This window comes from Zalophus californianus, chromosome 10 (genome assembly GCF_009762305.2).
Source record: "Zalophus californianus isolate mZalCal1 chromosome 10, mZalCal1.pri.v2, whole genome shotgun sequence".
NCBI lineage: Eukaryota > Metazoa > Chordata > Mammalia > Carnivora > Otariidae > Zalophus > Zalophus californianus.
In genome coordinates this window covers 9308874-9329058 of record NC_045604.1, presented here as the reverse complement: position 1 = coordinate 9329058, position 20185 = coordinate 9308874, and the positions used below count along the sequence as shown (strand labels likewise).

Sequence of the window (20185 nt, the reverse complement as noted above, 5' to 3'; positions counted from 1 at the left end):
TCCCACATACCACAGGCTCAGGCGAGGGCATGGTGGAAGGTGGAGCGACCCAAGCTGATAGGCTCCACATCAGGCTTCGGGGTTCACATGGAAGATCACATGCCGGCTCTCAAATGTTTTCCAGAAGTAAGTGCATCATTCCATCGACATTCCATTGGCCAAAGCAAGTTGCAAGAATGTATCTAAGTTTGAAGGAGCTGCTCTCCAGAAGGGAAGAGAATGGGAAGCCTTGGAGAGCACTAGTCATGCCCACTGCCGTGTGTAAGGTCTGGTTAATGTCCAGGTGGCGCAAGAGCCATCACCCAAGACAAGGGCCCAGCTTCCTGGGCTCCCCTCCCAGGCTGAATCTCGTGCCTCGAAGCGCGCAGCTGCCAATGGCTTGCTTTCTGCTGCCTGAACTCTCCCGTCTGACTCATACACCCCTCCTCTAGTTGAAGACTGAAAAGAAACATTTCCAATGGTTACAAAAATGTCAGAGCAAACAGAAGGAGATTCCACTGCCCAGCCTTCTGGCTCAGGGATGGCTCCTTCTGCCAGGACTCATAATGCCTGTCGTACTTCTAAGTGGCTTGTGCTTGTCAGCAATCCTACTGCCTCGGTAGACAATGGAATTTGAGGTATGACTTACAAAAGATACATCACTTTTCAATACATGCTTTTGACGTGATGGCGTCGGTTTATGTTATGGGTCCCCGAGCAGGTGGCGCGTGGACGTCCACAGTCAGCCAACCTCCTCTAGAAGAATCCTTACCATTCTCACTGGCAGAGCCCCGGATTCGGGGGCTGTCCTGGCTCTGCAGAGAGCAGCAGGTCCACCGAAACCCCCATCCATTCACAGGAAATCAGAACACTCGGGGCGCCTGGGTGGCTCAGTGGGTTAAGCGTCTGGCTTCGGCCCAGGTCATGATCCCAGGGTCCTGGGATGGAGTCCTGCATCGGGCTTTTTAGTGACCGATTAGATATGCGTCTTACATTCAGCTTTCCTTCTGGATTTCAGGACTCAGTGGTGAGTCAGACCACTCCTTGCTCTTCCTGGAGCTGCTGTTCGGGGGAAGGAACAGAAAGACAAACAAGGAAGCCCAGAGGTAAGGCATTCTATCTCAGGCAGAGCACATGAGAAAGAAAAGCGTACGGAGGAGGGGGTTGCCTGGGTTAGGGAGGAGAAGGCTATTCCAGAGGGGCCCGGGAAGACTTTTCTGAAGAGGAGACAACTAATCCGAGGAGTGAATGAAGAGAAAGTGCTGGTGATGCGATACAGCTGAGTGGCCCATTGAGAGGGTGTGTGTGTGTGTGTGTGTGTGTGTGTGTGTGTGTGTGTGTGTGTGTGTGTGTGTGTGTGTGTGTGTGTGTGTGTGTGTGTGTGTGTGTGTGTATGCTCCTGTGTCCATGAGTAACAATGTCCAGGGCAGGGCAGGTTATAGGCCATCCTGTTTTGTGCAGATTGGTACATACATGGGACGTGTAGTTCAGTCTGCGGTACAGAGGGAGGTAAGAGCAAGTGTCAAGGCCCTGAGGCAGGTATAGTTTGGTCTGTTTGAAGAGCAGCAAGAAGGTAAGTGTGACCTGGTGACCTGCTGAGCTAGGGGAGGAGAGGGAAGGGATGATGGGCCCCATCGAGACAGGCCTTGTTGTCCACAGGAAGGGTCAAATTCTGATGCCTCCAAAATGTAGCCCCCTTTCAAGGCTCACACTGCCTTTCACCGTGCACGGCACAGCTCCACTGCAGAAAGGGGCGCGGTGCCATAATCACTGTACCTGGGGGTCCGGTGTACCTGGGGGTATATAGTACAGGCTCCGGGGTCCAGGCTCTGTGATGACACAGGCTCGCTGTGTCCCAAGGGAGTTTGGCATCACTTAGCAGCAGGCCTGGGAAGCAGGTAGAGACTCCTTTCCACCCTGCTCGCTTCTATCCACCCATTCCATCACCCATCCTTACAATGCTCGGGGTTGTGACTCTATTTTACTCCTGGGAAGTTTCCAGGGCTCTTACGGAGCCCCAGTAAGAGCCAGAGTGGTCTGAGAGAAAGACAGGAGCCCCTCCGTCTTTGGAATGGATTGTGCCACCCCAGAACTCCGTGAGTGGGGTACCCTGGGAGCTTCCAGCAGAAGGTCCTGCTGGCCAGCCCTGAGGTGGAACAGGGGTTCAGAAAGCACACCCATTCTCGCCCAGCTCATCCACAACCGCCATCTCCTCACCGCACTCCATAACCCTGGTAATTGTTTTGCTTGGCACTCCAGGGTAGCAGGTCACGTTAGAGTCTTCTCTTTCAAATATTCTCCTGACATCAAAGTGGAAGGGATGTAAGGTAAGAAGAAATAAATTGGGGAGGATTCTGCATGTTTCCCAACTGCTTTCATGTCTGGGATGTGCAGGAATGCTGGGGTGGGCACAGAATCTGTTATCTCCCCCAGTTCAAGGAAGGCTGGTGGGTGGGAGTGTGGTGTCCAAATGCAGAAATGATCTGGACAGATAGCAGGGCAGTGGGCTGCATGAAAGCAAGAGTCAAGGGCAAGATTTTTCAAATTGAGATATCGCGGTGGATAACTCAGGGCTGAGCCTGAGCCATAAAACAGGCGGACTGGTGGGGGTGTGGCCCAGTGGTGGGAGGGATGCAGAGTGACCAGGGGTGACTGTGGAGAGGGTCATTGCTTCTGTGTGACCTTAGGGGGGGGACACAGCCCCTGCTGGAGCCCCCATTTTCCCACCTGGACATGACATCTTTAAGCATGTGATTCCTTGTCTCAGGTCTGGCTGAACACTTCTGACTTGGGGACAATTTATTCTCTTCTGAAAAGGCAAAAGGTGAACTGAAGAACTAAGAGTGATTTCAGGATTAAACAGGGGTTCCCTGGAGGATGCCCTAGAAGGTGGAAAGGGTCAGGTGGCAGCAAGAACCATCACCACGCTCAGAGGAGGAAATTTTTAGGGGACGGCGAGATTAGTACTGGTGGAAAGAAGGCTGGTGAACTGCTGGATCATGACATTTGGAGGGTTGGGAGAGTTTCGTTCGTGTCTGTTCCTGAAGGAGCCCATTAGAGCATGGGCACACAGGGCTCAATCACAGTACAACTGTGATTTTTAAAAATTTCTCCCTGCCTCCCCCTCCTTTTAAGTGAAATTTACATCCTTCTTCCTTATAGTGCAACTTGGCAGTACACCTCAAAGACCTTCAAAACGGGGGCGCCTGGGTGGCTCGGGGCGTTAAGCCTCGGACTCTTGGTTTTGGCTCAGGTCATGATGTTGAGGCTGTCATGGGATCAAGCTGCGGGTCTGGCTCTGAGCTCAGCATGGAGTCTGCTTCAGATTCTCTCTCCCTCTCCCTCCCGTTTACTCTCTCCCTCTCTCTCAAATAAATACACAAAATCTTAAAACAAAACAAAACACGGAACTTCCAAATGGTCAAACCCCTTCACCCAGAAGTTGTAGTCCAAAGAAATAATCAGGGCTAACAGCTACCATTAACCGAGTTTTCTGTGCCAGGCGTGGCCCAAATGATTTCAAGATATTATTTGGATTTTGTTCTCCACAATAACCTATACAGAAGATATTGTTATCACCATGCAATGTGTGAGGAAAATGAGGCGTAGGAAAATTTAGTGGATTTATAAATTTAGTAAAGGTATCATGAACAAGAAGTAAAGTCAGGATTTGAACCCACGTCTGAGTGATCCCAAAGCCTATTTCCAGCCTTAACAATCTTCTCCGTCTTTAGGAACAAATACAGTGATTTATGTATAGGGATTGATTAAACTAATTATGGCTCATACATCACGGACGTATGAGAAAGACACAAAAAGTGATGTACAACATTTTGCCATGGAAAACTATTTATATTATATTAAGTAAAAAAATAGGTCATGAATCATTGTGTACAACGTGAGCCTGATTTTATGAAAAAACATGACAGCAGTTAGGTGCTAATGAAATAAAATGTTCATATTTGTTTTGTGTTGATATGGAATTGTGGGTGATTTTTTTTTCTAATTAATGCTTTCTGTAGTCTCAACGTTTTCTTAAAAGAAAGGGTGTGGCTTCGGGCGCCTGGGTGGCTCAGATGGTTAAGCGTCTGCCTTCCGCTCAGGCCATGATCCCAGGGTCCTGGGATCGAGTCCGGCATCGGACTCCTTGCTCCTTGGGAGCCGGCTTCTCCCTCTGCTTCTCTCTCTCTCTCTCTCTCTCTCTCTCCCCCCCTCTGTCTCTCGTGAATAAATAAAATCTTTTAAAAAAAAGGGGTGTGGCTTCTTTTAACCAGAAAAAGGTAAGAAATATCACAAAACAGTTTTTTTTTAATTTTTGTTTATTTTTTAAAGATTTTATTTATTTATTTGACAGAGAGAGAGAGAGAGACAGCGAGAGAGGGAACACAGGCAGGGGGAGTGGGAGAGGGAGAAGCAGGCTTCCCCCCGCCCCCCCTGAGCGGGGAGCTCAATGCGGGGCTCCATCCCAGGACCTTGAGATCATGACCTGAGCCAAAGGCAGTTGTTTAACCAGCTGAGCCACCCAGGCGCCCCACAAAACAGTTTTTAAAAAGATTTTATTTATTTATTTGAGATAGAGAGAGCACGTGTGAGCCAGAGAGCAGAAGCAGGGGAGCAGAGGGAGAGGGAGAAGCAGGCTCCCCACTGAGCAGGGAGCCAGATGTGGGGCTCGATTCCGGGACCCCGGGATCATGCCCTGAGCCGAAGGCAGATGCTTAACCAACTGAGCCACCCAGGGGCCCCGAAACAGTTTGCTTTTTATTATAAAATTAATACCTGATCGGTATTGAAATTTTGGAAACTATCTAAAAGTAGAAGGAAGGAAATAGTTATTCTAATCTCCCTACTTAGCTGTCCAGGGACAACTGTTTGGGTGTATTTCCTTCCTGCGCATGGTCCGTTTATTGGTGTATTTTACACAGTCCCGCGCAGGTTTAAATAGGAGCTCTGCGGTTTCAGTGGCAACTGGGGGCAAGAAAATTTTATTTCTTGTTTAACTGTCTTCCTCACTTGACTGTACCGACTGTGAGGGCAGAGATGTTTATTTTTGTGTTCTTTATTGTATTTGCAGTTCATGGCTCAGTGCCTGGCGCTTTATAGATGCTCGGTAAATACTTGCTGAATGACTAAGTGGTGGGGGGAGGGAGGGCGTGGCTCGTGAGTTTTGCATACATTCCGGCAGAAGTTGTGCTTTGCAAGAGTTAGGAGAGAAAGTCCCTGAGGTGGGGCAGGCAAGATGGGGGGCCATGGGGGCGGATCTTAATGCTCATGGTTAGAAATTGAGATTTGACATATAAGGCCACTGGGACTCGCTCTGGCCTTCCAAGCGGGGATGTTACATGATCAAAACCAGGGAACGGAAACGTGACTCTGGCAGCTTCGAGGGAGGGTGGGAGCCGCAGAGGGAAGGGGTTGGAGGCAGGGAGGCCGGAGGCTGCCCTCAAAACTTCCTAGTTCTCGAGCGCCGATCCCTGCCTGGGGCTTAGGGGGTTTAGGCTGGGCTGTGAGCGCGCACACGGACAGGAAAGGGTCACTCGGGGCTCTGCTTCCAGGGCCCCGGGAAAGGAATGAGCAGCGGCAGAGACAATGCAGGAGGGCGGGGCCCAGGGTTTGGGAGGCCCGGGTGCCAGCCGCCTAGTGAAACTGCCATTATAGCAGCACCCCGATCCCCCCACCTCTTTTGGCTTCTTGGTTGCCTGGGTGTACAGAGGAACAAATTTGTGGTGTGGACGAATTCCAGGCCAGTCATCCATCATCCGCAATGAATACTCACTAAGCACTCATCACACACTCGGCAGCCTCACCCTTTCCAAGAGAGAGTTCTGGAAGCAGTCCAGGGGTCTGCCCAAGGTGACTTGCCAGATTCTCCCTTGAACTTTGCTCCCTCCCTTGCTCCGTTCCCCTGTTTTCTTTTATTCAGAAAAAGCAACAACAAACAGTTCCCAGCCCCCTCCCTCCGCCCGGCCTCGTCCCCTCCTGCGGTTTGGCAAGGAAAGCGCCTTGGCTGTCCCAGAGATTATCTAACGCCGCGAGCTAAGGGCTGAGCGGTCGGGGCGGGGCCGCGCGCCCCCGGGAGAGCCGAGTCCCACCCGCCCCGGGTCCCACCCGCACCGGGTCCCTGCGCGCGGGGCGCCGTGTGTGTGTGTGTGTGGGGGGGAGCAGAGCGCAGGCGGCCGGCTGGGCGCCTCCACCCGAACAGCCCCCGCTTCTCCAAGCCTCAGTTTCCTGCTCTGTAAAACGGGAGTGGGGGACCCCGCCCTCCTCACGGGTTTGCTGTCAAACTCCGAATGCGGGAAGCGTGAGGAGTACTTGCCGTGTGTATTACACAAGGACTAGCATGAAATAGTATTGATTATTAGTAGGAGTGCAATTTCCTGCTCAACCATTCTTGTAACCCTGTGCCGCCTTGTCCTCACAATGGGCTTGCGCGTTCCCACGCCTTTGAAGGTTTTGGGATACTGTTTTCCCCTGATTATTTGCTCAGGATTTGGGACCAACAAAAATCAAAATATTTCGTGTTTTCAAAAGCAGCAACATACAAAACACAATAAAACCCACAAAAGTAGAAATCCTTGCCTAAGAGGCTTATAACATTTCACTCGACAGACAGGGCAGTGGTAAAATGGAGATCTAATACCAAGGAAGGGGATTGAGTGCAAAGTGCTGGAAGGCAAAGCCACTTTCAGGAGCCCATGACCATTTTCTTGGAGCGTGGCACAGGTGTGACTCAACGGCACAGCTGCCTGGGTCTTCTACCGCCATGGCCCCAGGCTCCCACCACACCTGTGCCTATATTGGCGCACCCAGGGCACTGTCCTGAAATCTCTGCTTTCTGTGGCTGGCTCCCCCAGTAGTCTGTGGGCTGCCCAAGGGCAAGGTGCACAGCAACCTTGGGGCCCCCCTTCGCAGCCTCGCTGGGAGCCCCACACCTGGCCTGTAGTTGCAGAATGGGTGGGTGGGCGTGGCCGGCTGCTACGGTGGTGGTGGGGCGCACTGTGGAAGTGGGTGGGAGGAGAGGCTCTTTGACCTAAAACCATCCCCTATCCTCTCCTTTCTCCTCTCCTTTCCACACGCAGGAGGGCTGATAGGTCCCAGGAGCTTCAGGTAAGTACAGTGAAGGTGAGATTTTTGTTACTGTGATCCACTTAAAAGGAAACAAGATCTAATTGTTGTCAGGCTTATCTTGTGATCCATTTGGGTGACTTCATTTTGGAAGTAACTTGCGAGAATTTACAAAATATGTTTCCAATCCCTCTCCTGCGTGGCTGATGGTCACCCCTGAGGACTCTAAAGGGAGTCTGGGAAATCTATCGGATGATCACGCCCAAAGGATCAGTCTTAACAGACAGAATAGGGAACCCCCCCCCCCCCGCCCCCAGCATCAGTAGCTGGAAAATCCAAGGGAGGTCACTCCCAGCAGCTGAGTTTACTCACCTGAAAGACCCAAACTACTGTGTCTGGTCTTTGTGCATCTCTCCAGGTGAGGGAAAAGATTAACTTCTGCAATTTCCCATTGGGAGCTTTCCTGAGGGGACATGCCAAGTCTGAGGCCTGGTGCTCTGCTTTGCTGATGACTGACAGCTGGTCAGGTAGGGGAGACTGTGCAGCCCTCCCTCTCCTGGGGCTGGAGGGAGGCATATCTGATGACAGACGTGCACGGAGCTGGAACATGGATTTTTCCAGTACATGTGTTCCAGGTCAATTTGTTAAATATAAGTATCACTCTGAAACAACACAAACTTGGAATAAACCATTACACATTTCTTCTTTAACTTTGCAATACAGGGAATCAGCTCCTATCAAATCTACACTCTATTTTTTTTTTATTAAGGAAAGATGTTGTTCTTTCTGAAGGTAATACGTCCATCCTAGATCTCGCTACTCAAACATTAAGCCTTGTTAACCTCACGTGACCCACGTCACCTGCAAAGTTGTGCAATGACGCAAAAGCTCACCTACAGGAAGCCTGAACACAGGACTTCATCTGGCTTTGTCTTTTGGAGGCTGCAATAGTTTGGGGGGGTGGTCCATGGTGGAGTTAGCAGTGCTCTGGGGTGTGCCCTAGGCTCTCGGGCCTCTGCCAGGCCACCTGAAGAGGAGAAGCAGATCACAGGGCAAGGGCCATCTGCCCCTGGAAGGGACAGTGAGACCCCAAGTTCCTTAAGAGGAATAGGGTTTGAAAAAGAAACACAAACATCGGGAAAACATCAGTGCCCGTGGGTACCTCGAGGCACCAAGTCTTGGAGTATCCATGAGTAGATTTAGCTGCACCAGTGGCCGTGGTGGGAGGGCAGATCCAGTGTCCTAGCTGGCGTCTGGAGAGGGACCCCGTCCAGTGCCCCACACAGCAGATGAGGGCCCGCCGTGCTCCTGCAGCTCCCCGGGACCAGTCTTCCTACAGTCCTCCCAGAGCAAGCAGAAACATTTGGGTTGGAGTCGGCTCTGAGGCTGAAGTATCGTGGCCTGTGGGAGTGAGAGGCTTGGCTTATGTGGGGTACTTTGGGGCCACACTCTAAATTAGAGGAACAACTGAGACCAGCGTGTGAATGGAAATAATTACTGGGAGCTGCCTCAGAAGTTACTCAATGAACCTGGAGGGAAAAAAATCAGTCCTGGGCAAGAATGTTCAGCATATCATGGACCAGACATAAGGGTTTTGGGTTTTTTTGTGGGTTTTTTTTTTTTTAATAAGCAAGATTTATTTGAAAAAATATTACAGCATTTAAAAACTACATAAAGTCTCAATTTCCACTCCTGCAGTGGTAGATTTGCTAGAACACATAAGACAAGAGGGCTTCTTTTAGGGGTTGTTGAAGACATTTCCCAGGAACTGTAGCCTGTTTGGCTCTGAACGCATGACTTGGAAAGAACCATGGCAACCTAGAAAGTTTCACTCGTCCCGTTTCTGATTCCAGGCTGGGCGCTGACAGATTTTATGTGTGAGTGGAGAAGGTCGTAAACCCCGAGTGACTACCCCACCCCTGCCCCCACGCTCTCTGGAGCAGTGGGGAGACTGACTTGTGCGTGTGGTTCCTGCTTGCAGACCAGATGTCAGTGTCAGCTCCGGGAGGGAGAGGACTGGGGACGGCCCAGGTTTGAAGGAGAAACACACACACATGCATGCACAGGACCTCCTGATTCGGAACCCATGATCGATCGGGCAGAAGTGTTCCAACGTGAAACCCATTCCCGCTGAAAAAAGGAAAAGGAAATGCAGGGTGGATGGCGAGAACAAAATTGTTGTAAGAATTGCTCGAACTACTTGAGAACAAGTAAGGTTCGAGGCCTTTTAAAGGTATTTGCATAAAATAAGTGTGTTGGTTACACGGATTAAAAACAATTTTTTTTTCAAGATTTATTTATTTATTTGAGAGAGAAAGAGAGAGAGAGAGAGAGAAAGTGCGGGGATAGGGTCAGAGAGAGAATCTGAAGCAGACTCAGCCTGAGTGTTGGCCCCACGCGGGGCTTGATCTTACAACCTCAAGATCATGACCTGAACTGAAACCAAGGGTAGGTTGCTCAGCCAACTGAGCCACCCATGAGCCCCCCCAAACCCATTCAAAAATTTAAAGTAGCTCCTGCGATGACTTGAGTTGTCAACACATCTAGATGAGGAACTCTAGAAAAGTGATTTTCTGGATAATCAGTTTATGAAAATTCAAACAAGTTGAGTCCCCTCCTTCCTGGGTCATTACTCTGGAGGTTTTGTGGCAGTGGGCTGACCTATGACCTACAGACTCAGTGACCTGTCCCATAGGACAGCAGTGCCCGGAGTCACTGAGCCTTCCCTCTCAGCCTCCCCTGTTCTCTGCTGTCCTAACTGCCTAAATTCTCTGCTTTTTTCCTTCACGATTGTATGGTCTGTGCCTCAGTGTCCTCATCTGCAAAATGAGGAAATGACAGTCCTTCCCTGGTTTGGTTGTTAGATGGATTAGCTAAGTAATATATGGGAAGCAATTGGAGTAGGGCCAGTCATGTAGTAAGTGCCCAGTAAATACTAGCCCTTGATGTTGTTTGGTACTATTCCTATTCTATCTGTTTCCTCCTGTTCTTCCTGACTTGGATGTTGGCACAGTTTCACTTTTATAGGCACTGATAGTCAATGGGAGTCCCACTTTCTTTTGGTTAGCAAAAATAACTGAATCTCAGCAAATTTCCTGCTTTGGGCTATTTTTGGATATTTTCATTGCTGCGGATGCCTGAAGGACTCTTTGATTACTTCTGGGTTTGTGGCTTTTTGGGGGGCAGTGGAATTGAATTAAATTGAATGGAGATATTAAGTGTCCAAATGCTGAATAAGGAAAGTGCCTCTGGATTTGAAAATAATAAAAGTGTATTTCATTAACAATTTTAATAGCTTGAACTTTCCAGTAATTCACTTTTGCCTTATTTCTAATTAGTCTGAGTTAGTGAGGCATTTTATATGTGCTGAGGGCATATTCTCTATATGTTTGCATATACTGTCCAACTTGGGGTTTATATCAGTAAAGGGGAATAGGAAGGTTTATATTTACAGTCAAATTACTACTATGAATTTTGTGTGGGGAAGACCTACTTGGAGGTTGTCTACTTTCTGCATCTTGTCTTTATTGCCAGTCTGTCTGTGCAGAGAGCAGGTGGTTCCCTTTTGGAAGGTTTCTGTCACAAAATTCTTTATTTGTTCATTAATGGACTCGTTTATTCATTCATGAAGCATGCATTCATTGATGGCTCACTCTGGGCATTGTGGAAACAGCAACAAGCAAAACAGCCCCTAATCTATGGACCTTACTTGCTGGTAGTGGAAACAAAAAAATCAAGCCATAAATAACCGAGTAATAAATCTGATGGTGATAAATGCTATGCAGACCAGGTGAGCGTGTGCAGAGTGAAGATGGGAGCAGAGGGTGCTTGTTTATCTAGAGAGGTCCAGGGACACCTTTGATAAAGCAGTAATTGAACACAAACCTAAAGAAGTGAAGGCATGAGGCATGTAGGTATCCAGGAAATGAGCAGGGCAGGCAGAAGGGAAGGAAGTGCAAAGGCCCTGAGGTGAGAGAACATACTGAAGGAACTAAGATGCTCTGATTTTAAAGAGGTGGAGAGGAATTTGAGATATGTACAAGGTCACAGTTAAGCTGGTTTGAAACTCAGATTTGGAATAATGAATGTTCCAGATGACAATAAATCACATATTTATATTTATGTTTTCAGATATGCCAGGATGAGAAGGTTTTATCTCATTTGTCACCTCCACTGAATTTGAAGTGGCTGTTTGGAGCTTGCTGTGGAGCAGGAATTGGAATGGCTGTGGTCAGTTGTGTCGTCCACGGGAGTGAGTGTATGCTTGTGGGGTCGGGTGGGATGGTACGGAGGCCTCATATTTGCCATCCTGGAAGTAGAGTGGCTTGAGGAGAATGTACATCCAGGTTTCTAAAAGATCTCCTTGTTAGTGGACACTGGAACAAGACCTGGGAGAGATAAGCACCCATAGTCACCCCTGCCTTTTCAGCCCTGACCATCCCCCCCCCGACCTCGATCTGACCCCCTCACATACCTTCACCCTGCTTGTTGACAGAGTGAAGAGGGCAGAGGAAGGTCAGAGAGGTTCTCAAAAACTATTTGCATCCCCCCAAAGTTTCTTGGGAAGGAGACTCAAGCAAGGAAGTTAAATTCTTATTGTCCATTAGGAAAGGAAGTGAATTCTTGAAACAGGAATCCATACCTGCTAGGGATGGATTGTGTCTGCTCAGACACACACCCCTTCAGAGCCACGGTGCCCGGTCCCCAGAAGGGAGAGTGGTTGACCAGTTAGCTTCTCTCATCCTGGGCTCTGGTAGCCTGCCATCAGCTGGAGGAGTGACCCGCAAGTATCCGCTCAGTGTTGTCCTTGTGCCCTAGTCCCTTCGTTTGGTTCTCTTCCTCCAGGCCTCTACACCCAGTAGTCCGAGAGTTGGAAGAGACTCCCTTTCCCCATCTCCACACTCCCCTGCAATAAATACAGTGACTTCCACCAAGAGCTGCACCTGGTAGCTTGAGGGGTAAGCAGGACAGCCTTCAAACTAAAAGGGGACTGGGGTGGGTCAAGCAGAGGCGCGGGCAAATGGAGAAAGCTGGTAATAAAAATCAGAGCGAAGAGGGAGACGAGGATGCTGAAGCTTGTTTAACCCCATCGAAATGCCGAAAAAGAACAGAAAGATTTAGGTAAAGTAACTTTCAAGGTCACCACTGCGGTGCACGCAGGTGGGCCTGGAGGCGGGAAACGCGACCCTCGTGCCTTTCGGGCACTGGCCACCAGGGGGCGCCCGAGTTCACGGCAAAGTCCAGGTCCTGCCGGATCTGGGTCCGGGGCATTCTGGGAAAGGAGGGCAAAGACTTTCTTGATAGGAATCCTCGCTAAGTAATGTGTTTGAGTCTGTGCTTCCCAGTGATGACAGGGAGGAGGTTCTGCTTCCTAAACGCCACGGCCATTACTCTGGGTCATTTCAGGGGCCCCTGACTAGGTGGCATTGGTCCGCCCAGAGCCCAGCTCTGTGTTAAGCAGAGACCCGTGGGCCATCGCCCTTCCTTTCTCCCTCCTCGGTGCCCGCCGGCTTCTCTTCCTGCTCTTTCCCCCCCGCCTTGGAGCCAGAGCTTGCTGCCGGACAGTTTTAATTTTTTAATTTTAATTTTTTCCAACCCTGGAAAATAATCTTTGCCGAGATCCCATCAGCCGCACGATGAGCTCCTGACATGAAGGTGTCTTCTTTCCTTGCCATTTGGTCCTTTTTGAACCAGTAGGCATTCTGTGCCCCCTTCTCTCGTGCCCAGCGTGGCTTCTTTCTCCTTCCCCAGGCGTGGTGCCACCTGGAAAGAAGTTGTATCTGAGAATTGTTCTCTGCCAGCCCAGAAACAATTGAGAAGACCCGCGAGAGTCTGACCCTCTCTCACCAGGCTATCGTGGGGCAGTGGGTACTTTTATTTTTCCGGGGTTCCTTCGTCTGGATGATGGGGTTGAGGGGCTGGGTGAGAGTCCTCTGCTCTCCCCCCCACCCCCCGAGCACGCACAGGTGTGGAGCTGCCTGGCTGGAGAAGGACAAGAGGGCGCTAGGGTCCGAGGCTGAGCGGAGGCCCCAGGAGGATGAGATCCTAGCTGGTGGTTCGTGCCTGTTTCTCAGCTTGCAACCAACATCTTTTCCTTCTAAGTGCACGTGAGGCGTTTATAGACTTAATTTTCCAGGCAGGCTGTAGGAGCCTCTTTGATCCAAGAATCTCTTGTTAGTTTTAGGCTTGAGCAAAGTTGTGTATCAGTTAGAGTCCAGTTGGGGAACAGAAGCCACCCCAGTTACTTAAACAGTGAGAATTTAATATAAACAATAGTTTTAACTAGTTGTCAATTAGGTCACTGAAAAGGCAGGAAGAGAACACTAGGTCATCATAAACGTAGCAATCACAGGAGACCCTACCACTTGTAGGACTTGGGGGACAAAGGGAAGAAGAAGGAATTATAAAAATTAGGACCTTGGGGGGGGTGCCGGGGGGGCGCAGTCAGTTAAGCGTCCAACTCTTGGTTTCAGCTAGGGTCCTGATCTCAGGGTCCTGGGGTCAAGCCCCGCATTGGGCTCTGAGCTCAGCTTGGAGTCTGCTTGAGATTCTCTCTCCCTCTCTGCACCGCCCTTCCCTAAGATAAATAAAAAATATGAAATTAGGGCCCTGGAGGATTGGCCTGGTAGACCTGGGACCCAGACCTCTGAGGGTGGGGCATGGTCAGCTGGTTTGTCTCTGACGTAGACACCGGGGAGCTAGCTGTGTGGTGTTGGGGGGATGCAGACGGCCTTCAGCATTGCTATTACTGGGGTGAGAAAATATTGCTGGGGCATCCCTCAGAGCCACAGATAGCAGTAAGGAAGCCCAAAGAGGCAAACTTCCAGGAGGAGGTAAATCCCTTCTTTCACCATCTTCACTTGGCAAAGGCTGACATGGAGTCATCTGGAAAAACAGAAAAACAGAAATGTACAGAATCCTAGCTCCAGCATCTCAAGAGTGATTTTAGAGCTGAGAGACCATAGTCTAAAATCTGGCACAGTGTGCTTGACTAGAATAGCAGAGGGGGTGAGGTGTGGGCAAGGGCGAGGGAGGGACGCTCAACCCGTATTTTTTTTTCCTTTCCTTTCCTTTTTTATTGCTGATACTTCAAGACTAATAGGTTTGATGATCGACCCCTAAGATGTCAGACTGGCTGCCAGGAGGCTTATGTGGTTCCTGCACAGTAAGATGGCCCCATTCTCAGCTATCAATCCAGAGAAAGTTCTGTGCCGGCTTGCAAGGCACAGGGTCTTTGGGGCTGCTCCCCTAAGCTGGGACTGCAAACAGGAGTGCTGCCTCCCTCTTGTGGACACCTGCAGTTCTGCACGACGGCAATGTGACCTGCCCTTGGTAGGACTTCACCTACCCACCTTGAACTCCAGGAGTAAGGTGGGAGTTGGCTGGGAAAGGTCAGTTTTATTCTCTGATGTCAATGAGGAGTCACTGGTTCATGGTGACGGTGTCTTTCTTCAAAAGGGATGAAAGTCTCATCACTGAGATCCAGATCCACTGCATGAAGAACCCAATGGCCTGTTTGGCCAGCTGCAGAGACCCAAAGCTATCTCATCTAGACATCGGCTTTGGGCCTTGGAGTATCCTTTAGAGTGGGCAGGGTGCAGACCTTCTCTGGAAATAGCCCCGATAGTAAATACTTGAGGCTTGTGACCATACTGTGTCTGTCTCAATGATTCACTCTGCTGTCTTAGGGGGATAGCGGCCATGGACAGTAACCAAACAGAAGGGTAGATTGTGTTCAGATACAGCTTTATTAGTGACACGGAAGTTTAAATTTCATGTGATTTTTACCTGTCATGAAATATTATTCTCCTTTTGATTTTATGAAATTATTTAAACATATAAAAATCATTCTGGGCTTGCAAGCCTTATAAAAACAGGCAGTGGGTTGGATTGGGCCCATGGCTAGAGTTGATGGGCCCTTGATTTGCAGTCTTCAACAGTTCGGATCCTTAGGTGGTGCCACTGTGAGCTAAAATCATCCAAGCGGCTTCTGTACTACCTTGCAAGTTCTAGAAAGTTAGCTGTGTACCTACAGGATCCCACAGGCCGTGAGGTCAGCCTGAGCTTTCTGTGCCATCCTTTGCAGGTTTGGGGGGGTTTCTGTGGGAGAAACTCGGGCTTTAAATTTTCTACCTTTTTTTTTTTTTAACAAGACTGAGAAACTTATTCTCACTTAAATGTGTGGTGCTGGATTCTAACAAATTGCGCTGTCCATCTGAACCTAATACGTAGTCTGAAGAGTAGTGTAGTCTACCATTTCATCACTGATGAGAAGAATCACTCCAGATATCTTTAAACAACACGCACCCTCAATGCACTGAGAATATGATGGGTTTAATGACAATGTGATTTTTTACATGGTTTCCCAGAAACGCCATCCTTTTCAAAAGCAAGGTGCACTGTATTACAACTTATGTGCAACGTGTAGTTTCATTTGTCTCATGGATATTTAAATTGGAGATTCAGATGGAGACAGGGTACATATGAGGAACTCTGCAGGATTTTAAAGGGCTTTGGTGGAAAAAAAGTTGAGGGCAGTGTTACCTTTTGGGCTACAAAGTAGGGCATGGATCTGTGTTTGTGTTGTCTTTGGGCTGTGTACAGAAGCTTGGAAAAAATGCCCAAGAACTGAATACCTGGTAGATGTGGGGGAGATGCTTCAATGCATCCGTTTTTATTCCCTGGTGTGAGCCCTATCTCTGCATCTCCCTCTTCCCTTTTCCCTCCCCACCTGTCAGCAGGACCTGACTACGGGGCTGTGAGGACACAAGGCTCCAGAAGATACAGATGTGTGTGTTTCCAGCGAAGGAGGCGGGCATCTAAAGGAACGCTGGTAATACCATGTGGTAAATGCTAAAGAGCCTGCAAAGGGACCCAGAGGAAGTGCTAATTACCTGTCCAGGAGCGGAAGAGGTAGGTATTCGGCCCGAGGAGGAAGGGAGGCGGACTGCTGCCTGAGGACTGAGCCTGTGCCCCAGCATGGGGGGGGGGGCGTGGGGGGCGTGGGGGGGTGTGGGTGTGCTGGCAAGTGTCTGGGCAATGTCTGTGTCGCCGCTAGGGGTAGGGGGTGGTGTCTGGGGTTGAGTGAGTGAGGGCCGAGAAGAGAAGGGGAGTGGGGGGGATGAGGCCTGGAAAGTCCGTGGGGGGCAGTGTGTGAGAAGAAATTTGTACTTTTCTGGGGCTGGGGGGATCCCTCAGAGGACCCACAGCAAACAGGGCGTGGGCCAGCAGTGGCTACAGACTGGGGGTCCCCGGTCTGTGAAATGAGGGGGGGTTGGACTAGCTGAGCCCCGGGTCCCTCGCAGGGCTGACTTTTTGTGACCAGGTCAGTGTTTCTTCTCTTTATGAGATCGGTAGACCCATCCCGCTGAGGCTCAGCCAGGTACCCCGGGGAGGCCTCTCATTCAGGCCCTGCCTCCAGGAGGGGAGCAGTCCTCTGCCCCGTTGCTCAGGGGAGAAGATACAGCCTGAGGAGAAGTCACCGCCTGGCCTGGGAGTGAGTCAGTGGTGGAGCCAAAGCCCGCTACCCAGTGGGAAGAAAGATGAGTCGCTAAAGAAACTGATGGATGTGCTCCTCCCTCCCTCCCCACCCTGCCCAGATGTTCTGGGAGACTCTGGCTGAACTCTGGGGCACACCCATCCATATTCCTGGCAAGCATGGCAGGCTGGAGTGTTTCACTACCTGGCTTTTAGCTGCTGCTGGCGCAGAACCAGGACGGGATGGCTTAGTCCTTGTGAGGACTCCGTGATGCCCAGAATGGGTAAGACACCTCAGGTGGGTGCCCTGCTGTGGTTGGAAGGATCCCAGGCAAAGGTTTGGTCACTGGGACTTGGCAGCTCCAGACAGGGGCAGAGTACTTTTCAGGCCGATGTTCAGGGTGGATCTCTCTCTACTTGCATATGAAATCAATGAGATAATGAACATGAAAATATTTTGAAAAGTCACCAAACGTCTTGCATCCCCATGCTGCTGCTCTTCTTGTGCATTTCCCACTTCTGTGTCTGTGCCCCCATCCCCCAAAGCTTCTTTGATTCCTTTTCTCCTTCGGCTGGTCTCACCTCCTGACTAAGTGGACACTGAGCTTTGTTGACTCGATTTCTGAGATGTCTTTTACCTGCGTGCCCCTTGACTTCATTTCTGCAGTCCCTGCCCTGGCCCAGGCCCTGCGTTTCTTACTTATACTAGAGTGATAAAGTCTATCTGTTCTACTTCCCCTTTCTTCTTTTGAATTATCAGCCACACCGCTACCAGATGTCGTCATCTTAGACCATACCCCTGATTATTTTACTCCTCCAGTCCAAAGCGTTCGAAGGCTATCTGTTGTCTCCAGAGTGATAAACTCTGAGGTCCAGTATTCAGGCCTCCTGGCTGGGCCACTTCCCTGTGTTCACAGAGATCCTCTGGCTCACCTTGGCTTTTTGACCTTTGTGCTTTCACTCAAGCCCGGCAGTCTGCCTGGAATGCCTTCACTTTCAAAAACCTCCTGACAAGTCTTTTCTCCATCCTTCAAGGTTCAAAAAGGGTGGTAGATAAATTATGTACAGGATACACAAGGTGGGAATCGTTATATTTTAGATGCATCAAAGAATCTTTTTTTAAAAAAACTGATCTCATTAATGTATTCACGCAGCATCGATTCATTTTGTGCGGGGCACTATGCTGTGGGTTGGGGTGGAAAGTCTCACTGGGTATGCACATAGGCACAGGGATCCCGAGCTCTGAGGATGAAGCATATGCCTTCTTTTTTTACTTACTCAGATCCGCAACTGCAACTCCAATGCTAGCGCAAAAATATCTGTGGAGTGGCTGTGTCCCTTTTTACTCCAGCTACTAGGAAGCTCAAAGGCAAATCGGACTCTCAGTCACAGTATTCATTAGCTTATTCAAACAATTACACATAACAGGTGCCAAGGATATACTCAGAGCTATGTTACATCAAACTGATGAGCAAGACATAGACATAGTTTCTGCCCTGAAGAGGCAACTATTAATTCTTAATATAGTTAGCACATCTTCGTGTCTATTTTCTTTATTCCTGATCTGGTAGTTTGTTGAATCTATCTTTAGCAGGGTTTTTGTTTGTTTGTTTCAAGTTTTTATTTAAATTCCACTTAGTTAACATATAGTGTAACATTAGTTTTAGGACTAGAATTTAGTGATTTTATCCCTTACATACAACACCCAGTGCTCAAATATACCTTTAGTCTCATGTTAACTAAAATGACTTTCAGACGAGGAGAAGTACAGTCCATATATAAAAGTAAAAATGTTCCAACACTGATAATGAGGTCCCAGATTTGATCTCTGTTGTCATGAATTATGTATTTTTGCTCTTCTATCATGGGATCTCTCCTAAAGCCAGCTAGACATGTAAATATAACCGATACAAAGTTTGATGTGATCACGCCAATCTTGCAGGGCTTTATTTTTCTCTGTTCCACCTTGTAAACTCAGAGTGACCTTTCGCATTCTGTCACAATGAAAATATTAGCCCCAAGTTGTTATTTTGGGGCATGATTTGCTTTTCTGTTCCCAGTATATAATTTTAATTTTAAAAATCTAATACAGTATTGATAATAGTTGTATGGCACCTCAAATCCTTTCTAGAAACTAGGCAGGGTATATGATGGAAATAAAATAGCATTTGAGTAAACATGGTGTATCCGTCAGAAGAAATGAGAGCATGGAGGTTCAGGGGTTAGGGGTCTCCTCAGCGTTCTCTCAGAGGCCATTCTGGTTTAATGGACTTGGTGGGTGGAGAGGCAGGTCCTCTCCTTGGTCCCCTCCTTCCTGAAAATACCTGTAAGGAGCTAGGGCCTTGCTACTGGGTTGGTGGAGATGGGCTCTGTACCTGCTTAGCACAGAGCTACCTCTTTGCTGGGTAGTGCCTGCCCATGGGCACAGTCTGGAGGTGCTGCACCCCAGCACCGAATGCCCCAGTCCCACAGAAGGCTTTAGTTGGGCCTCCAACGTCCCCCCAGGCCCCTGTGTTCAGGGATTTCTGCCTGATCCACTGACACATTCACCACGTAGTGACTGAGGTGTGGCGGGCACGTGAATCAGTGAACCAGGCCCAGGATTTTAACAGACCTCATGTCTTTAGAGATCTCTCTCTGTTTGGGTGCCTGGGGGGGTTCACTCCTTGTGCCCCCCCCCCCCGCCCATTATTTCCAGGTTCTTGGTATTGAATGTGAAGTATCACATGTAGATGTCAAAGATGGGGCTTCTTAGAGCCCACAAGTGAGAAGCTTGGGCAGGAAGCCTGCAATCTGGGGACTTGGTATGGAGCATGTGGAATTTTTCCAGAAGAAATCCCTTCTCAGGTTGGGGGCGGCCAGATTATACCCGAACCTCACTGGGTGCCAAAGTCTGTCTTTGCTCTGTTTAATTTAAGGCACGTTCTCTGGACACCCGTGCCCACATGCTTGGTATTAGGGCCACACATGTAAGTAAAATATGGTCCCAGAGGTGCTTATTGTCTCATGATGATGACAACGATGACAGCTAAAATTCACTGAACCCTTACTACGTGCCATTCCTGTGCGACGTATTTTGTATTATTTCATTTAACACACACAAATTCACCCCAAATTATTCCCTCGAGTTATTAAAAGGCGAAACTGAGGCTTGGAGAGATTAAGGAACTTGCCCAAGACCATCATAAGGGGTAGAGTCAATGATCAGTCCCAGGTCTCTGTGACCCCTAACTGCCCTCCAATGCCACCCTCCCAGTCAGAGGGCACAGGCTCTCCGGGGCACAGAGACACCTCAACTTCCCAGCGACAAGTGTCATGGCTAAACACAGGGACTCTGTCTGAATGCTGGTGTCACTTGTATGTGCTCCTGAGAACATGGCAAAGCCCAGATGATTTTCTATCAGAAACTCTATCTGCTCGATCCCCGGGAGGCTAGACAGGGCCGTAAAGGATATTCGAGCATTAAGTGAACCAGATGGATTATTAGAGGTTTCACAGCCATCTCTTCATTAACTCTTGAAGACTATTCTATTCTTTTCCTTGTACAGATAAGGACGCTGGAGCCTGGAGGAGTTGGCTGATTTAAGTTTGAACAGTTCATAAATGTCACAGCTGGGATTTGAACTCAGGCCTCCGTGTTTCCAAAGCCAGGCATGATCTTTCCAGT

The 20185-nt window shown here is 49.1% G+C and overlaps 1 long non-coding RNA gene across 1 annotated transcript; it reads left to right on the top strand.

The window, feature by feature from the left end:
• The first annotated feature begins 328 nt into the window (after positions 1-328).
• LOC113931787 lies at positions 329-14646 on the top strand. The gene is made up of 5 exons (XR_003522867.2): positions 329-617; positions 998-1085; positions 11173-11271; positions 14136-14412; positions 14500-14646. It is a non-coding gene; the product is annotated as an uncharacterized LOC113931787 (long non-coding RNA).
• The last annotated feature ends 5539 nt before the right edge of the window (positions 14647-20185 follow it).